The sequence below is a fragment of the Trachurus trachurus genome (assembly GCF_905171665.1).
Source record: "Trachurus trachurus genome assembly, chromosome: 18".
NCBI classification, from domain to species: domain Eukaryota; kingdom Metazoa; phylum Chordata; class Actinopteri; order Carangiformes; family Carangidae; genus Trachurus; species Trachurus trachurus.
Genome location: NC_139909.1, coordinates 27,607,535 through 27,620,185, shown reverse-complemented (window position 1 = coordinate 27,620,185; position 12,651 = coordinate 27,607,535).

Genomic DNA, 12,651 nt, shown 5'->3' with positions numbered 1-12,651 from the left:
ATTAACAGCACGTTATGAAAGAGCACCTTTTTTTTTTGGACTTTGAAAAAAAAAGAAAGAAGGTATTTCAGGTATTTCCTGAAACAAGTGATTCCTTTGGAAAACCCCACAGCTCATCTTTGATTAACTGCAGCCGCTTTAAGTTCAAGCCATTTCAAGAGGAAGAGGAGAGAGCGGACGCATGGGGCGCAGAGCAACAGTGCGCGCGGACTAATTAACTCTAAGTGTTGTACGACATGCTCCCTTCTCACCCGTGTTGTCACTCAGGGTTTGAGTGGCGCTAATGAGAGAATTATCTGGCCTCGGACCCTGGTAATGCATTCAAATGAACACCAGCTGACCTGACCTATGAGATGGCTTTTTAATCTCACCACTTAATACCAATCAGACCTGCTTTCTCATGTGCCCACACTGGGAGGGCCCTCTGCTCCAAACGCCGCCATCCACTTTCTTTCTTTTCGCTGTTGATCTAAGGGAGAGCGTTTAATTGTGTCGGATGACTCAAGGGCCTGTGCTGATATTATGCACAGAACCTCAGGTGTGCAGGATAAATCAGGTGGATATGGCTTCCAAAGTGTTTGCCAGGCATCAAAGTGAGTGTGTTTGGGTGCATGTGCATGCTTGTGTGCTTGTAAGCCCCTTATCATGAGTACCCAGTTGAGGATTAGGAAGGTTAATAAGGTCATGAGTTTGTAACAAAAGTCTGTGACATACAATAGAGCTTTGGCATTGTTGGATTACCATAATCAGCATCCTTTGGTGCCCAAACCTGTAACTCAATTGTTGTGCTCACTCTTTTTCTAGATGCAACACAAGCATTCTGCAGGGGGCAGCTTGGGGGACTTTAATAATTACCTGCTGGTGTTACCAATTTAAGTATTTATACTTGAGCAAATAAGCCTGTGTTTCTAATTGGATCAAGGTATTCTCGGTTTGTTGTCTAGCAAGCTTAACTGCGAGGGTTTGTTTCAGCCAGACAGCACTGAACTTGTGGGCAACATGAGCAATAAACCCTTTCAAGTGTTTGGGCTATAGCCGTTTTTGTTTTGCCAAGTGCTCGAGGTAACAAATAGCAGATCAGCCAGAGTTCAAGGCTGCTCGTGAAATGGTTGGTGCGTTTCAATGTCTTTTGGGGAGACTTTTACTGTTATAAATCTTGTGGCATAGCTACTCGGGAGCGTACGTCTGAGCGACTGCGCCTGTGTGTTCCGGGGAGTCAAATGCAAGCAAGCCTGGGAACAATGTCTGCTTGTGTAAACCTGCAAATGGAGCTTCAGGAGGCGAGTGCACTCTCCTGGCCTGTAACCATCCCACATTTGCAGCATGCACGAGTGTGTCAGGAAATAGAGGAAAAAGCTATTGATGAGTCTAACATGCAAAGTCTTTCCACCTCCCTGAAGTCATTAGAATCTATATTTTTATATTGTTCACAAGCAGTCAGGATTTGCCTGAATGAGGCCCAATTAAAGGGGATTTAATGGGATTTGCTTATTGCTGATTCAAGGAGGTGGTTGTGATAACTTTAGCAGCTCTGTAATATATATTTTAAGTTATGGTATTAACTGGGGAGTAAGCCTTCTGGAGTGTTGTCATCTTGAAGGAGGTGTTGAACGCTGTTATGCTGAAACTGCAATAATGACTGGATTAGATGCATAATCATTATGCCGCTTCTTTTTGTTCCCTGTTATATGGACGTGCATTAGCTTGATTGTAACTGGTTTGGATCAACGCAGACAGTATTTTGACTTCTCTGCTTGTGTGATCAAACCTAGTGTCAGAACATTGCTGTAATTATGGCAGGTGAAAAGTTTTTTTCCAGAGCTGACTCGCGTTGATCCACTTAAGCACGGTATTCAATTACGTGTTACTAGGTTGGGAGCATTGTGTAGCGCATCTTTACATGTCGCTGGCTGACGGCTAATTGTACGGCAGACAATAAAGATCAGCTGGTGTGTTGTGTTAGGCTTGTGTGTGGCGGGCTTGCAGCTTTTGTCTCTCTATCTCAGCCCACAGGCCCATTGTCATGCAGGCGCTCAGGTAGCAGGCCCACTCGTCACTCATCTGCCTGACGGCCGCCGCTATCTGCCCTGACGGTGACTGATGATGGGAGTGTGTAAGTGTTAGCACCAGACAGTGTGTTGTACCAAAGGGAAGGGGGGAGAGGGGGAGGAGGGGGGTTGTGGCAGACAGGCAGGCTGGCAGGCAGGTAGTGAGGAAGTTGAGATGGATACCACCCTGACTTAGGGCTGGGTTAGAGGCCATCGGCCAGTGCTGCATTCACTGACCGTGCCTCTGAGCAATACAGCAGCTATTGGGCACCAGTGGTGGACAGTAACAGAGTAAATTTACTTGAGTACTGTACTTAAGTACATATCCAGAGGATTTGTACTTTACTTAGTTTAGTTTAGTTGGTAACACTTTATTTTAAGGGGTCCTTGTTCCTGTGTATCTACCTAATTAATTACAGTGTAATTACCTATGTAACCGTATGTAATAACATGTACTTACATTGTAAATACATAGTGTGTTTTCGTGTACTTACAGGTCCTTGTTACACTTGTAATAAGAAATGCTTGTGCAAAGAGAGAGGCCACTTTGGCATTTCTTATTACAAGTGTAACAAAACACACTATGTATTTACAATGTAAGTACATGTTATTACATACGGTTACATAGGTAATTACACTGTAATTAATTAGGTAGATACACAGGAACAAGGACCCCTTAAACTAAAGTGTTACCGTTTAGTTTAATAAGTTTATTTGTATCAGGGACAATGTACAAAATAACATTAGTCTCGAAATGAGAAGAGATGCCTTGTACCGGATTTAGCTTATTAGCTACTTTTCATCCGTAGTCCCTGGGCAGGTGAATAAGAACAATAGTAAGGTCAGGAGGTATTTTGTACCTGGTGCAGTGAAGTTTTTTAATGAACATTGTTGTTGATTATTGTTGTTTTCTGTTGTGTGCTATGCTAAGTAATGCATTGTATTGCACTTGTTGTACTGCCTGAGTTGTCAATGCTTGTCATGTTGTAGTATTGTGTGTTGGATGTTGTACGTACAGAGTGACAATCAATTTCCCTTCAGAGGGATTAATAAAGTAAAGTAAACCAAGGTAAGAATTATCAATTTACATAGCGTTCTAAACATCCATACACATGTGCATAATACACCCTCTCACACATCACAAACACTCAAGACATCAGAAAGAGACATAGTTATTAAAATACTTCACACTTGAGTATTAGATTTCTTTGGTACTTATACTCTTACTTGAATACATTTCCAAGACAAATATTTTTACTTTTACTCGAGTTAATTTCTAGGAAGGCTGAAAAGTACTTGTTACTTTCAGGTCTGCTCTTTTTTTTTCTTTTCTAAAATACTATTGAACACAAGCTGTGTTTGTCAAAGAAGGAAACGCTAACCACTAAAAGCAGCACATCAGTGCAGGTGGTTTCAAAGAGTTAAAGCAGAAGTAAGTGATCCGGTGGTTTTGGCTAACTTCCTGTCAGCAGATGGAGTTAGCAGTCCCCGCCCTCGTCCCTACGTCACCACATTCACGTGCATCCCTTGGCTGCACACACAGAGAGGACCGCCCCTTTATGCCGTTCTCTCTCCTCACTGGATAAAGGTTGTAGGATACAAGGAAAGTTTTCTCCTCGGCTTACAGCAGAGCAGAGTGACTGACAGACCCGTGTTTCGGACCAAACACTCTATAGAAGTGATTGCTGTCGGAAGATAGAACTATTTAAGACTTATATTAACACAAATATTCCGCTTACTTCTGCTTTAATTCTCAGAAACAAGAGTTAAAAGGTCCTTAAATTCATTTAGAAAAAATTATAGTAATTCATTGATGTGAAAAATAAGAAATTTACTCTTACTCTTACTTAAAGTACATTTAAAAGCATGTACTTTTGGATACGTAAGTACCTTTAAAAGCAAGTACTTTTTTACTCTTACTCGAGTAACATGTCGACTGAGCTACTTTTACTTGTAATGGAGTAAATGTTGACCAGTAGTATTTGTACTCTTACTCAAGTACTGGGGTCGATTACTCTGTCCATCTCTGTTGGGCACAGCAGCGTAGGCGAGATGGATCAGGTGCCTCATGGGCTGCATCACAATGAAAACTAAGTTAGATTTTGCAGGTTGGCACTGTGAACGGAGATGGCATTGATGAGTTGCAGGAGGGGAATGTGAAGTAGAAATATAAAAAAATAAATAAAAAACAAACAAACAAGAGCCTTCGCTCCAGTCATACTAATGAGACTCGGACAGCAAAAGAAAAACAAGTGATGCTCATCAAGCAAACAAAAAGTCCAGAAAATGCTCTAAAGTTCACTGTCGTAGTGGGGGAGACTTTAGTTATAGATTCAAACACCACACTAACTTTGATCAGTTCAACCTGCATCATTACAGCGTTATTTCAATGAAATCCACCTGGCCTGTTGTATTTCTAACTTATTGTTGTTTTATAGTCCGTCTCAATAAAATATTTCCATAATTCCAAATGGAACAAAAAAAAAGGAATGAGCCAGGGGCAAGAGCTCAACTCTTTCCCGTTGATTCAGACCAGTCTGTCAGGTATTTATCACGTAGTTTGAAGAGAACCGAGGAAGCCTTGAATGAATCTCTTCATTAGTAGACACATATGTTCCACATGTGCATGCATGTACCTTTATGCACGTCCATGCACAGGTGGATGTATGAATGTATGAATATGTGTGGATGTACGTCCGAGCGCTCTTATGCGTCTGCTGTCTGGAAAGATCAATGCGTCCTCATTGATGTTGTCTTGCCCTCTGCACGTGAAGTGAATGGAGGGGGAGGAGGAGGTGGCGGCGGGTGGGAGGAGAGCGGGACGAGAGGTGCGCACTAAATGGATGCGATGCAAATGGCACCAGAGGACATAGGAATCAATTTACCTTATTGAAACAAATGAGAGCAGCTCAGCCTTGCCATGGCGGGTTTTTTTTCTTCCTTTTTTTTTTTGGCCGCCCCTATTGTTATTGTAATTAACCCACCCAACCCAAATCCCTGACCCTCCCTTTCACAAACACAGCCAACCCCCTCCACAACCCTGCCCATGCTTGCCTGGGGTCCCTTTTACCCTAATGAAAAAGCCTCAGAGGTGCCCAGGTAAAAATGTAGGTGCCGTAATGGTGATTCATGGCCCTGGGTGACATGCTAAAAGGCATGGGAGATCTGCCTAGGAAAGCATTTAGGAAAGGGTATTCCATGTACGAGTGCCAGCAACCCCACTTCCACACAGACACACACACACGAACATGCATGCACACACAGAGAACCCCCATCTGTAATGACTTACGGTCATTCCCTACACCCAGCATGCTCTCATGTTTATAAACTCCCCACTCCCCACATTCATGGAATCCCAATAACCAAAATGGACTCGGCGTATCGTTGGAATGACCTCAGAGGTAAGTGGCCGGCAGAATGCCTATTTCATATAGTGATGTGTGACGTCCTATTGAAAATTTGCCATTCTTTCCTTTACGGGTAGGCCACTTTGACGCCTGAGCTCCAATTCCCCAGTGTGGCATGGGCAATGTATAGGGGTCTTGGGGGATGGATCAATAGCTAGAGAGAGCGATGGGGTCACGGTGGAATCAATGCCTTGGACAAACGACCTCCAGCTGCCGTGTGCACCTTCCAAGCCGTTTGACACCTGAGGCGATCTTTACTGAAATGTCCTCTGCTGAAATGCCACAGGGCCACGGGCTGCTGAGCAGTCACTCATGCAGGGCTCCCAAATCAAGTGGTGTATGCAGACGGGGTCCGCTGTCATCCACGGTGAAAGGCCTTGGCTCAGCGTTACTACATAAACAAAACTCATGCACCTGAGAATGTCAATTACTTGCCGCCTGCCCCTTTGGATGGCCCCGCGCTTGATGGCCAAATTGGGATTAATTTAGGGAGGATGGGGGCCAGTGTGGAGGTGACACATGTCGTTCCACCCCAAAGAGAGAGAAGTGGCTGTGGTATGGAGAACAGGAGCAGTGGGCCAGCTTGATTGTTCCCCTATTACCCTGCACATCGTTTTGCATAAGTGGCAAAAGGCGCTGATGAAAACAAGTGGTGGTTTCAGGTCGGATGCAGACACCCAGAAAATGAGCTTTTTTTCCCCCCTTTCCCTTCTTACCCTTCCGCTGGGCCGCATAATTCAGAAGAGCCATCTTGTGGAAATGTCATCGTGTGGTGGCGGTGGAGCAAGCAGTGTGACAGAATGCTGTAACGCCTCCCGGGCTGGGGCCCTCGCCACGCTTGCCACGCCCGAGTCGGCCTGACCTTGCAGGCGCTGATATATGCAGCCACACCGGCGTCAAAAAATGGACAACGGGTGTCTCTCTCTTCTCTCTGGAAGGTTTTAGCCACTGCCAGCACAACTTTTCCCTCTGATTTGGGTTCATGGAGAGGTGGTGCATATTTCAAAGAGAGGCTGTATATGTTTATTTGCTTGAAGATATAGATTTCTTTCCCTTTTTTTCTCCCTCCTCTTCTTTTTTGAATAGAGGTCAATTCCCTGCCGTGCATTCCCTTTTATGCACCCACTCCCTATTCTTCATTCATCTTACCTGCTGACACATCTGACAACATGCTGTTGTATTATCATCTCCCAACCCCCAGCTCTATACCTTCCACAGCAACACAGGGCCGGCGCGACTCCTCCACCCCTTCTCTTTCTCCTTTAGAAAACTGATTATAAATGGTCAATTTGAAAATAGACTGGAAAGTCCCCAAGGCTGCTTGCCTTGTCAAATTGAAAAGGGACAAGGACAAGTCAGTCGACTTGCCCCCTGTCCGACGTCCTGATGTTTCTGAGGCAGGCGTACGAGAGGGAACATAACAAATTCTCCCCATGCGGCGAGCAATGCGATGGCGACGGATGACGAGGGAGGGCTGGGCGGCAGCGAGCTGAGGATCTTCAACATCTAGCCCTCAGCATTTATATCACAAGTCTCCACAAAGAGTCTATGGATCACTCCAGTGGGTTGGTGTTGGCAGTATCAGGAAAAGCCATAGGCTGTCAGGGCGTATGTGCCCTTCATATTTCACTGTAGACAGCCTTCCCTTCTCCCAGCCTCACTCACAGCAGCCTTTGAGGATAATATCTTCAAATCTCTCCTTGCCATGCTGAGAGGCTATTTTTAAATAGATATTTATTTCATTCTCTCAATTTTTCTTCCTCTCTCTCCCCTCTGTCCCGCAGGTATCGCTTTACTGCTTGTGACCACTGGAGAAACTTGCACAAAATGGAGAAACGCTTGTGGCAGGTTAAGTATTTCTGTCAGCGCAAACCAAAGAGTCTCTTTCCTTCTTGATTTTCCTCTCTTCTATTCAGCTTTTTAAAGGGAAGTCTGTCTTTTTTAAAAATTCCCAGTCCCACCCCTTCACCTATAATTTACCGTAACGTTATAAAAAGCCTAAAAAAGGACACTGCTGACGAAGTTTGCCAAAAAATTAAAGAGTGAATAACCGCAGTGAATAATTATTTGGGTTCTGCCTTGACTGTTTGTGTTAACAATAAAGTCCTCTTCTGATTAATCTCACTGGTGCGAAGGAAAGCACCTTTTGATACAGTCCAGATGTCCATTGCGGCAGGATTCGTCAGAGAGGACCTTGTAATCAGATGGGACGTGTGCCTTTTCTCCAACACGTATCTCCTCTCTCTTCAGAATACATTAGAGGAGTGTGAGCGACGGAATCATCAGATACCAGGAGGTGAATTGAAGTGGTCATGAACCTAGTGTCAAACTCAAATAGCTGAATGGCGATAGATAAAACAAACAAGGAACGTGCGCTGCTTGCAGAGGCGGGCCAGGAGCCGTGCGCTGGGCTGTTGAGAACTTTTACAGATAAGGCCCGCTAGCCCCTGCATCGCAATTGGGCCATTATCGAGTGTGACCCCTGCTGGAACTGTAACATATGACCCCAAATTTATGTATTGCATGAACTTTCTCCCCACGTTGCATGACATGAGTTATGTTTCATGTTGAATTGTGAGCTCTCCTGCTTCCCCCAGGGGGCACGGTCCTCCTGACCCACTGTAAAAAAGAAAAAAGATGTAGATGGAAATTTATGTGCTGTTACTTTCCCTTTGGGCTCAGTGTTGCTATTAGCACCATGCCCATGCCTCAGGTTGAATACTGGAGTACACACGGATACAATACACAATAAAGCTTGTTCACTCAAAAGCCTTTTATTCTAAGTCCTTCAGGTGCGCTCCACAAATTGACAGCTTTTCTGTCAGAAGCAATATTACGTATAAGCAATATTTCCTGTTTATCAAAGCAGACACGCAAATATTAGATAAAAACAAGGCTCTACAACCTAATGCTTTATTATACCCTCTCTCCATATTCCCTGGCGATTCTCTCTTGCACAGTAAGCACATTTCAAGTTGTTGTCTGTTATTCTTTATCTTATTCCGTCCTTCTAACCATGGCTAATAACAGTTTTTCCTATCTTCCTCTATTTCTGGGCTAAGCTGGGTCTTAGAGCAGGCCCACCGTTTTACAGAGGCAAAAAAAAAATGAAAAAAAATGCTTGGCTAAGCAGAGGAAGGATTCCTCCGTTGCTACTTCAGGTAGTCCCCTCCCTCCCTTTAGCTGAGATTTCTATCCCAGGCCCTTATTATCACCAAACAAGCACTTTTTGATGATGATAAGTAATAGCCACATCCCTCTGTGTAGGACTCACTTCTCAGGGGAGTAAGGAGAGCATGCTGGTCATTTTTCTTGCCTGTTTGGCGTCCAGCGATCCCGTGGAAAACGGAGGCTGCATGGAGGAGGAGGGGTGATTGTGTGTTTGTGCAGCACTATTCACAGCTGGAAGAAGGAGGAGAAGATTGTGTGAGAGTAATGCTTTTTGATGCTTTTCATGACTATTAACTGGTTTTGGGAGAAAAGATACACAACAAACAACAAACTTATTATAATGCTGATTACTGGAGACACATGTCCAAGAAAAATACAAGCAAGGTGAAGGCATTTATAAGATTATGTTACTGGAAAACTAAAACACAGATCCACACTACACATTTTAACATTATGCAACTTAACCGAGTGGCTGTCAAGCTGTGTGGATAATCTCTGGGATATATCCCCAACTTTGATTGTTTGAACCAACAATGACAGAGAAGGATCACATCAAAAGCAGCAATGACTTCAGGGTCAGTGCTTCCTGACAGAAGTTCTGCAGCCACTAATAGCGGAGTAGGATGACAGCAATAGTTGAGGAAGGGGATGATAAGCTCTGCACAAAAGTGAAGATATACTGTGAGCGGGCGGACACAAATAAACTGCATCTCCAGGCCTTCTAATCCCACAGACGTGCTCGACAGTGGCCTGTCAAATTGTGCCGACCAATTTGAATGCACAGCGGGGGAACTCCCCTCTTTTCAATTTGGTGGGCATCTTGTTTATTTCCTGCTATAACTGCGTCTTGCTGCCTAACACACCAACACACCCCTCAGAAAGTCTATAATTCAGTAGGATTTGTGAGACAGTTTGATATTATAGTCTGCTAAAGGAGGAATATAAGGGAAGAAATGATGGCGAGAAAGGAAATGCAGGGATATGTAAGAGACACGGTGGGTGGAAGTGAAAATAGTCAAGTCAAGTCAGGATTTATTTCTAAGGCACATTTAAAACGACAGCAGTCGACCAAAGTGCTGCATATAGGTGGGTACAGAGTTTAGAGAGCATCAGTGATAAAATAGAATAGATGTGGAAAAACGACAGTAAGAAAACAGAGCAAACAGTGCAAACATTAAAATAACAACTGAAAATCTTGAGATCATCATGCTCAGGCTGAGTGGTGCACCAGGTGGAAGAAATAGGAAGGCGATTCAGTAAGATGATTCACAACGTATGAGATTAAAGCTAAACATGCCAAACACAACTGAGACTTATGGTTCAGGTCTTGTGGACAGGACGTTCCTTTGTTGGTTGACCGCTGTAAAAGCTGCGGCCTTGGGTTCGCTGTGCCAAGTATGCCACTCAACAGAAGTGGTATTCAAAGCAGGTGTCCAGACCAATATATCAACAGCTCTATCCTTGAGCCAATGGAGCCTTTGTGGGAGATGAACATTACAGAATACAGTCAATTTGTTGCTTTCACGCATCCTTGCTGTGAACAACTGGTAATACTTTCCTCAGTTTATTATTTAGATATACCAGGATGGAGAAGCCATTAGTCACCAATGTTGGTCCTATTTGAAAATAAAATATATTTGTTGAAATATCAAATATTATCAGCATCTTATTGCATGAAAGAAAATACATAAAACCAGTTTGGTAGCACACTTGTCCAACACGTTTTAGAACCTTTTTTTAAAACACACGTGTAGTGATCTGTTAACAGTCATGGCTGTGGTCTAAATATATAGTGTGTGGTCACATGAAGGTGGTGGCTCCCCACCATGCTGGTGGCTGTCACACTGAATCCCTGAGCTGCCACTGAGCAGCCTGACCTTTGGCTCTGCCTTTTAGTGCATTGATCGGCTGGTCACTTTGAGCCAAGATGGCTCCCCTTGTCTGGCTATAGCTCCCACCCAGTTAACCTGAGTGGACCCGGTGACCGCCTGGGCCCCTCGCCCTGTGGCCTCTGACATGTGGTTGCCCCCGCAATACACAGTTCTGTGCACGACCCTGTCAAAATGATTGGGTTTTCAAAAATGTCTTAAACAATAATGTATTCAGAATAAAAAAAAAGAAGAAGGAAAGCGGAGGAAAGCTTTTATCTAGGCCAGATGCACAGGGGTCATGTGTTCTAATTTTAGGTGGTGTTAATTGCGACCCTCTCAAGTGTCCTCACTGCCACCTTTGACAAAGGCACCATTCATAGGCCGGGCGGCCATGCGGGCTGGCAGGGCGCCGGCTTTGCCAGTTGTTGCTGACACCTCCTTGGCAGCGCCGGGCCGGCTCTGTCTGAGGTGTCTGCTAATGCCACCTCCCCAATAAGCCTCACAGGGCATGTTCTATACACAGAGATTTTGCATGCTCTCATCCGGGTCTGTTACAACATGGAATGTCGCTCCCCTGTTGGATTTCAAAAAGGAGCCGTGCTTTATTATAGCAGTGACACACGCCGAGAGACATGCTGTAATTTCTAGATAAGGGCTGATATGATCGAGTCGCAGCTTGTGAAAAGACAAAAATGAAACAGATCCTGTGTGTGTAGTCCATTAAACATTGTGGATGTCTTGATCTAAAGCGAGGGCATTTTGTCACTTTAAGGCCTGGGAGTTCACCTCTGAGTCGGGGCCTTGTAAACACGCTCCCTGTGAAGGCTATTGAGGTGCGGCACGTGCTGCACAAAGCAATTCAGCGTTCTAACGCCCTGTCACTGGGCTCACATTTCAACCATTCTTTATTCTCTGCCACAGTTCCAGCAGGGTGTAAATTTTACAGGGCTGTAATTAATCCATGTCAGGTCAGAGAAGAAGAAGAAGGAAAACGAAGGGAAACGAGCTGAAGTATGAGGCGCCTTTGATGATAGCACCCCCCAACTCCACCCCACCCCACTCCATTCCACTCCACACACACACACGCCTGCGCTATATTGTTTTGCATTCCTGAAGGAAATCCGGGACCCCCAAGGAGCCGTGGCCCTCCTACAATACTTTCATGTTTCTAAAGCCTGCTAAAACCCTATTTGTCCTATTGTACTCTTTCTCCACTATAGGACAGAAGCAGCCTTCTAGCGGGGGCGGAACTAAATATATATATATATATCTTCAAAAGATAATTCATGCTGTGCTCATATATGTGACCACAGTATAACCCCAATTTCTACTTGCGCCATCAAATCAGGAGTGTAGAAATAACTGAAATTAAAATGCGTGATCCATATAAAATATATAGAGCGTTATAAAAATCCTCTTCTCTGCTACAAAAAGTTCCAGCAAAGTTATGATGTTTGGAGGATAAAAGGCTCTATAACCAATTTTCAGGTTTAATGGAGGTGAAAAGGTTCATCACACTCCCACCTTTGGTGATATAATGATAGTTCAGCTAATTCAGTAGCAAGCTTTCTGAATCAGCCTGATCAGAAGAGCTGCTGTCAGTCATGTTGACAAACCTGAGGATGGAAGAACATCAGCCGTAATGGGAGTGGTAGCATTTGATTAACATTTATTTAAAAGAACAAAGCTTCATTCTTTATTTTTTATCTTGTGAGTGGGGATGGAGTGAAATCAGCACACAAAACCAAACAACAAACTAAACAATAAATACAAAGTGTGTGAAGGATGGAAATGATATCCCAAATCTCACGCCTCATTTAGCTGTGATAGCCACATTACTCTGGGGAGGCCAGTGTCGATACGTTGGTCCACTACTTTTGTCCAAACTAAAATATATCAACAGTTATTGGTCTGACTGCCATGAAATGTTGTACAGACATTCATAATCCCCAGAGGAAGAATCACAATGACTTCAGTGATTGTTTAACTTTTTTGTATAGCATCACCACCACCAAGTCAAAGTCATCTATCTTGTGAAGAATCTCAACATCTACTAAATGGACTGGTGCTAAATTTTGTGCCGACATTTATGGTTCTGGTTACAATGAATCTTAATGACTTGGGTGATATCCCTGAATTTTCCTCCGTGGGACC